The following is a 7,498-nucleotide window of genomic DNA, read 5'->3' as shown; positions in this document are numbered from 1 at the left end:
GCGGGGGCTTTGCGGGCAGGTTCGCGACTCCCGGCAGGAGACGCCGCGCTCGGCCCCCGGCGGCGCGGGCGGCGCTGCAGGGACCCGCGCCGGGCACGCGCTGGGCGCCGGCGGGCGCTTCGCGGGCGGCTGCCTGCCCTCTGGCTGGCGTCAGGGGCCGAGAAGAGGCGGCCGGGGACGCGGCGGGACGCGAACGTGCTCAGGCGACAGCAGTGCGGGTCTTCCTCACTGCTCTGGAAAGCCCCGAGCTAACAGCGGAGCGTGGGCAGCTGACGCTGGCCACGGAAAAAGCGGAGCCGGGAGACGGGCCTTTTCAACGGGTTCTGTAAAACTGTCCTCAGCAGGGTGGAACTCGCAGCCGGCGTCGCCGAAATAGCTCAGTTGGGAGAGCGTTAGACTGAAGATCTAAAGGTCCCTGGTTCAATCCCGGGTTTCGGCAGGACTTTTGCTGAGTGGATCTGGAGTTCTTTCCTTTCCTTCGTGTCTTCCCAAAGGCAAGCCACCACACACGGTGACGATGCTAAGAGCTTCAGCCTTTAAAGAAACCTGGACCCGGTCACACAGTCACTGCACTTAAACACTGTTGGATGTGGGGTCGCAGCATGTGGCCTGACTCTCATTTATAATGTGGTCAGCTCAGGTCTACAGGTGGAAGGTCTTGGGTTTGATCCAAATATAATCACGTTGGGCTTGCAAGTTTTTCTTATCGGAGACAGACATGAAGACAGTGTTCAAAAACGTTTGTCTCTACAGCAGGACTGGCAAATCAGGGTCCCACCGGTGCGTTAGAAGAATGGTCGGGATGGTTCCTGGCTGGAGAGGTGATTTATAAGCACGTGTCACGACCTAAACTATTTCTTGCAACCTCAGTTTTCTCACCTCTCTTCTCATAAACAGTGCGTGAACTGTTGTTGCTCAGAGCGAACGTTTGCCAATTTCCTGTCAGGAGCATTACCATCGTTACTCTAACGACAGGGATGCAAATGTCTTGGTTATGTGTTTATTGATGTTTTGAATATAAACTAATACGACATACTAGTTTGAAGGTAAAAATATCCAAAGACCAATATCTATCATACAAAGGCTGTAAAATATAAAAGACTGAGGTTGGGAAAGTTACCAGGCACTTTCCTCGCCTTTCACTTTTTCTGCAAAACCCACTCCAGTCTGGCCTGCCTGCTGAGTTGTAAACTCCGGACTGACTCAAGTGTGTTTTGCACCACGTCACCTCAGAGAGTGGTGTGGACACATTCCAATTTGTTTCAGGAGTTTAAAATGACCACCGCCCGAACAGGGACTTGAACCCTGGACCCTCAGATTAAAAGTCTGATGCTCTACCGACTGAGCTATCCGGGCTCTCGAGAACACCTTATCTCCTAGTCTATCCACAGAAAATAGACCGCACTTCTGTTCCTATTGGATTAAAATTGAGTCTTTTTGTTGATTTAGTGAGTGGTGAAACTGCAAAATCAGGTTGGAGCAGGCGCTTGGTGGAAGTCTTTTCTGATCCCATCACAGACAGACTATGAAGAAAACAGTAAGTGCCTGCCAACCCCTGCTCTGACCAAAGGAGGATGCTCTCACCCCTTGCATCCTCAAGGGAACATCTCAGAAGGAATTCTGATTTAGGACCCTGGGCGGGTCTCCTGGGGATCTGGGGATTTCTAAACCCAATCTTGGTCTGTGAAGAGCCCCAGAGCATCTTGTGGGTGGAGCTTTATGAATAATTGATTAGGTTTCCTGTCTTTATTCATCAGAACCTATCCAGGACCAAGACACGGTGGGCGTCCTCAGTGAGGCGGGAAGACACACGAAATAGATGTCAAGCGCTTGGGTGGTGGGAAGCCGGTCAGCACCGGAAGTTAAGGGTCCTAACTGGTCTTCCAGCTGGTGATGATTCCTGGCTGAGCTGCCAGTGGTGACTGGGGGCCTGAAGGCTCAGGAGGAGAATTCTGAGCAGAGGGAAGGGCAGAAGGGAAAAGACCTCTGCTAGTGAGTCTGAACATTTTCCTTGAAGCTCTCATTGAAAAGTTTCCATCAGGCTGAATTTTATATTTTTAAGAAGTCCTATTACCCTGGAGGCAACCCCTGTTGCCTACCATCCTATCAAACACTGAATGTTGCAGCCATCAAGCCGTCAGTCCCTGCAGCTCCCCTGCTGGCGTACTCTAAGGGGAATTCAGAAAAATGGATAAAAACCAGGATATTGGCCCTAGAAAGTTAAGACGCATGTCAAAGGAATAATTTCAATGAGCTGCGATCCTTGCATCATCCCATACTTAGAAAAGCACTAAAATAATTAACGTGAGATGTATGTTTTTCTCTGTTTAGCAGTAATCTTTTGATGTTCAATTACATTTTTTTCCCCTCCAGAAAAAAATTCCTATACATCCTGGGTCCTGCCTTACTTTCTTTAGAACAGCTCCTCAGAGCTACCTGAGTCTGCTTCACTGGCTAGTCTTCAGCAAGGTCCTTGGATAAAACGTAACACCTAAGCTGTAGGGTGTGTGTGTGTGTGTTCAATTGTCAATAGTAGGCCCCCCCCTTTTTTTCTTACTTCTGCTCCTTCATTGCCAGGTTATTCATCGAGGCGTTGGATAAGATCCCTGGAAAGAGAAAGGAAGGGCAGGGAATCCTATGGGAGTAGAGCCTCCTAAGGGTTTTAGCTGTCCCTGGAATTCAGACACGTCCTCAGTTGGGCAAGAATAATTGTAGTTCTTTTATGGAGAAATGCATGGAGTTAACTGAGCAGGATCCTAGGGGGCCTTCCTTGGACACACCCCTCCCTCCCTACTACAAGCTCTACCTGTCTCTTGTTTGTAGAAAAGGTTTCCTCTCCCAGGCCCTCAAAGGCTGGCTCTAGGGGTAAGGATTGGAAACATGTGAACATATAGTAACAAAAGCTAGCAGTTGGGCCAGGAGTTTTCATTCAGTCACTAAGTCATGTCCAGCTCTTTGTGGCCCCATGGACTGCAGCACACCAGGCTTCCCTGTCCTTCACTATCTTCCAGAGTTTGCTCAAATTCACGCCCACTGAGTGGTGGTGCTATATGACCATCTCATCCTCTGCCGCCCCCTTCCTGGGCCAGGAGAACGGGTAACAGTGGAAACAGAGCAGCCACATAAGTCACGGAATCTTCAGTTCCTCCCTGAAGGACACAGATAACAGTGTCTGATGCACATTCCTGAGGTCGTTTGCAGATGCTAAAACCACCACCAGAGGGAAAAAGCTAGCTGCACAGTGAGCAGACTGTAGCCTTGACACAAATGACTCCACCTTGAGCAGTACCGAATCTGTGGCTTGCATACTTCCAGAAATTCGCCTCGCATACTTCCAGAAATTCGCCTCAAGAAAGTGGAACCAAACTGACCCTGGAGTTGAAGATTAACTGTGACTAAAACAAGACGAGTCCAGCCAGACCACAGCGTTACTCATTTCAAGATGACCGGCAGGGCTGGCTGTGCTGCTCTGCCCACAAGCCCCACCCCTTCACCCCAGACACTTTCTGGTTTTTCCCCGTGAAATCTTTTTCTCTCCAACTGAAAGCTTGGCGACGGTTTGGGGGTACACCCGTCTTCTATCTTCCTAGGTTGCTGGCCTCCTGAATAAAGCTTCTTTCTTTTCCCACCAGTTCTTGTGTCTCTTGAATATTGACTTTTGAGTGAGAGCAGCTGAACCTGAGTTCATTTCCAGCCCCTTCTGGTAACCTCAGGAACTATGAACAAAGTTTAAAAAGTAATCCAGTATGGAAAGATATTCAAGTTACGTTGAACAAAAATGACAGAAGTTGCCAAACAATATGTTTGACATAATATGTGTGGAAGAGTCAAAGGATGTGCACAGGAATATACATCCTTTCTGTATATATATGTATTAAACATATGTATACATGTACTAAATATATATATTTATATATTTGTTTTTTGCATATGAGATGTTTAAGGATAGAAAGCATTCTAATAAAAATGACCACCTTTAGAGGAACAGCTTTGAAGTGTGTGTTTCCTCTAAGTACATCTGTATTATTGGGTAAAAAAAAACAAACGCGTATTGTTTTAAATAATAAATAAGAAAAAAAGGTATCAGATTATTCTATCCTTCAGAGATCACATAGGCAGTCCTTCAGATCAGAGTATCCCTGATCCTGTGTTTTCTACAGAACCCAGCAGACAAAAGTGAAAAGCAAATTTCCCTCCCAGTAGAAGCTGGATCCAGAGAAGGCGATGGCACCCCACTCCAGTACTCCAGACACGACTGAGCGACTTCACTTTCACTTTTCACTTTCATGCACTGGAGAAGGAAATGGCAACCCACTCCAGTGTTCTTGCCTGGAGAATTCTAGGGACGGCGGAGCCTGGTGGGCTGCCGTCTATGGGGTTGCACAGAGTTGGACACGACTGAAGTGACTTAGCAGCAGCAGCAGCAGCAGCAGCAGCAGCAGAGGCTGGGTCTCCCTCTGTGCCTCAGGGTTTTGGAGGGGAGTTACTGGTGTCCAGGAGGACTTTTCCCCTGTATCCTTCTTAGTTCTTCTGGATGGTCTAAGAATTAAACTGATGAGACATATTAACAGGAGAAAATCAAAGAAAAGCTAAATAACATGTATACATGGAAGGGACCCAGAAAAATCAGTAACTTGCCAAAATGTGTGAAACCCTCTCCACAAGCATCCTCAGCTAAAGCCAAAAGAGGATGCGAGGGGTAGTGATTTGGGACCTCAGAGGGGAAGAAGGCAACTGACATGGGGCTGGAACAGCACTTGGTTGATAAACCGAGGTTTGCTGGGCCCTGCAGAGGCCGTGGGCGGGACAGAGGGGACTTTAAGGCAGAGCGAGTGCTAGGTGTTTCCCTGTCTGCACAACTGTTAGGGCTCTAGCTGTCTCCGGTGATGGCTCCCTGCCCAGACAGGTCCTCCATCGCCTGTCTTCAGGCAGTCAGGGAGAAGGTCAAAGGTCACCCTTTCTTCCCGAGTCTTTTAGACTTCGACTGTTTTCAGCTTTAGACAATCCGCGTGCCAAAGACACATTTTGAGGTGGTGAATTTGCTCCCCTACACTGGTAGTGAAAAATCACCAGTGAAATTAGGAGCATCTTCCTCAAATGAAGATGTGGATCCCAACGAGTCATATGACGTGGCTTTACCAAGAAAAATAAAAGCAGCTCCCCGCACTCCCGCCGCAGGAGGTGGCTGTCTGATGAAGTCAGTCCTCTGAGGAGCTGCTGAGCTTTTGGCATCACCTCAGCTTCTACCGCAGCTCCGGGTTCAAAGCTGAGTACGGCTTTGAATGCATGAAGATCTATGTGCTGTTCTCCTAAGGCTCTAGATGGACAGGCACTGAACACGGAGAACCGAAGTCTCAGAGGGCGAAACAAGTGTTGATGGTGTGGGACTGGGTTGCTTAGCACAGAGCGAGTTAACCGAAGCTATGTGCAATCTCGTTTAACAAACTGTAGTTTTTTTTTTTTTCCTATGTACTATCCCTCCATCTCTTCGTCCTCCATCCTGAAATGCCACCGTCTTCCCACTTTTCAAGTTCTTTGGTTTGGGAAGTTCCCTCCAGTCCTTAAAGTCGGGATCTTGCCTGTCTTTGCTACAGAGATCCCGGCTTGATCCCTTCCAGAGGGCGTCAGGTCATGAGGACTCTTAGACCGTCGGTGTTGCTGCGCCCACACAGGCAGGCCCACCTTTGTCCTGAAAAAGTTCTGTGGCACTCTATCGTGCCAGCCCACTTAATCGTGCATAGCGCTTACCACCACCTGGAATTCTCCTATTTGCTGGTTTATAAACCATCTCTCCCCTCTCTTACTCTGCTCTGTAAGCTTGCTGGTAAGGACCTTGTATATTTGCTGCTGTTCATGTTATTTTCTGCGCATTTATTTGTTTAATCTTCGCATTCCCACAACCTCCGCGTTTAGAACGGTCTTTGGCACGTAGCATCATCTTAAATGGTGACTGTTTAAAAAAGCGAACGTTTTTACTGCACACGGCGCTTCCTGCCGCCTTCTCTAAGTGGCATCGCTTCACGTGGACGTGTACTTTTAAACTTTCCAAGCCGTAAATTCGGAAGTTATTGCTACACTTTCCAGGTCTGCTACAAAGTTTCAGATTAAAACGTCATCGCGCCTCAGGCTGGAAAAGCAGGACCCGTTGTACCAGAAGTGGGGTTCGAACCCACGAGGATATAAATCCATTGGATCTTAAGTCCAACGCCTTAACCACTCGGCCATTCTGGTACCTGTCGAATAGCCCTTCTCTTTGCGCAAATTGAGTCATATTAAGCTACTGCTAAGTTGTAAAACAATAAAAAATTTGATTCCTTTTACAGTTGTATTAAAAATTTTATTCCTGGTGTAAAAGAACAGCAAGGGAATGGGAGTGGGGAGGGACGCTCAGCAGCTTTCACCACGACCTGCTGACTTCCTCAGGTCGAGTTAGCAGAGACTCTGGAGCCACATCGCAGCGATGGGGAAGAGTGAGCAGGCAGGACTCCCCGTGCACGCACGCCTGAGGCCATCTCGGCGAAGTGCGACGGGACCCTTCCCAACGTGGGCGGAGGTCGCTGGACTTGGTAGGTGATGTGTTTGTCTCCTTCCGAGCTCTTGCCTCATTTATCAAAAGAAAAGCGACTCTGGTGGGACTCGAACCCACAACCTTTGAATGCCTCCGTCTGTCTAGAAGTCCAATGCGCTATCCATTGCGCCACAGAGCCCGGTGCTCGAGCCCCCTCCGCGCAACTGACATCAAGGCAGAGCGGCGGCGTCGGGGGCCACGGGCACATCCGCACGGGCTCTCTGTCCCGGACAAGCGGGGGAGCGCGTGTCGCCGAGGACAAGCGTGGACGGGACTCGCGCGGGGAGGCCCGAGGGCCATCTGAACGCTCCCCTCCGCGGGCCGTCACCGGCCTCCAGCCTCCGTCTGGCGGGCTGCGCGGAGGAAAAAGGCTCCGCGCGCGCTTTCTGTACCCCATCCTGGCGGGAGCTCGCAGCGCGCGGTTCCATAGTGTAGCGGTTATCACGTCTGCTTTACACGCAGAAGGTCCTGGGTTCGAGCCCCAGTGGAACCACGAGGCGGGGGTCGCTCTCTTTTAGAGGCATTTTAAGTTGAGATTTCTTGGGGCCAGCTCAGCTTGAGTTTTAACCCGGGAAGTGGCGACTGCGGCTCCCAACGGGGCTTGGCCCCGAGCCCCAAGCGCAGGCCTCCCCCTCGCAGCGTTTCTAGGAGCGTGCGGGCGGCGTCGCGCGCCATTGCGCCTGCGCGCTCGCGCCTGCCGGTGGGCCGGCCCCCGGGTCCCTGAGGGTCGGCGGGCGTCGCGCGCCGCTGCGCCTGCGCGCTCGCGCCCGCCAGGGGATGTGCTTCCGGGTCCCCGAGGGGGTCCGCGGGCGGCTGAGGCGTGCGGGCGGCTGAGGCGTGCGGGCGGCTGAGGCGTGCGGGCGGCTGAGGCGTGCGGGCGGCTGAGGCGTGCGGGCGGCTGAGGCGTGCGGGCGGCTGAGGCGTGCGGGC

The 7,498-nt window shown here is 51.0% G+C and overlaps 1 long non-coding RNA gene and 5 other non-coding genes across 8 annotated transcripts; 3 read left to right on the top strand and 3 right to left on the bottom strand.

Annotated features, from left to right (window-relative positions):
- Window positions 1–336: 336 nt before the first annotated feature.
- On the top strand, window positions 337–2,495 carry LOC120877123. 3 transcript variants are annotated; one of them, XR_005724265.1, is made up of 3 exons: window positions 337–1,537; window positions 1,758–1,992; window positions 2,374–2,495. It is a non-coding gene; the product is annotated as an uncharacterized LOC120877123 (long non-coding RNA). The 3 variants fall into 3 exon arrangements; XR_005724264.1 differs by having other exon boundaries at window positions 1,758–2,495; XR_005724266.1 differs by having other exon boundaries at window positions 1,736–2,495.
- On the top strand, window positions 367–439 carry TRNAF-GAA. Its single transcript has one exon. It is a non-coding gene; the product is annotated as a tRNA-Phe (tRNA).
- On the bottom strand, window positions 1,284–1,356 carry TRNAK-UUU. Its single transcript has one exon. It is a non-coding gene; the product is annotated as a tRNA-Lys (tRNA).
- Window positions 2,496–6,148: 3,653 nt separating the features above from the next.
- On the bottom strand, window positions 6,149–6,231 carry TRNAL-UAA. Its single transcript has one exon. It is a non-coding gene; the product is annotated as a tRNA-Leu (tRNA).
- Window positions 6,232–6,621: 390 nt separating this feature from the next.
- On the bottom strand, window positions 6,622–6,707 carry TRNAR-UCU. The gene is given in 2 exon segments: window positions 6,622–6,657; window positions 6,671–6,707. It is a non-coding gene; the product is annotated as a tRNA-Arg (tRNA).
- Window positions 6,708–6,988: 281 nt separating this feature from the next.
- TRNAV-UAC lies at window positions 6,989–7,061 on the top strand. The gene has a single exon. It is a non-coding gene; the product is annotated as a tRNA-Val (tRNA).
- Window positions 7,062–7,498: the final 437 nt, after the last annotated feature.

Source organism: Oryx dammah, unplaced genomic scaffold, assembly GCF_014754425.2.
Source record: "Oryx dammah isolate SB20612 unplaced genomic scaffold, SCBI_Odam_1.1 HiC_scaffold_17, whole genome shotgun sequence".
In the NCBI taxonomy this organism is placed as follows: Eukaryota; Metazoa; Chordata; class Mammalia; order Artiodactyla; family Bovidae; genus Oryx; species Oryx dammah.
The sequence above is the reverse complement of the archived record's forward strand: the minus strand, read 5'-3'. Positions and strand labels throughout refer to the sequence as shown.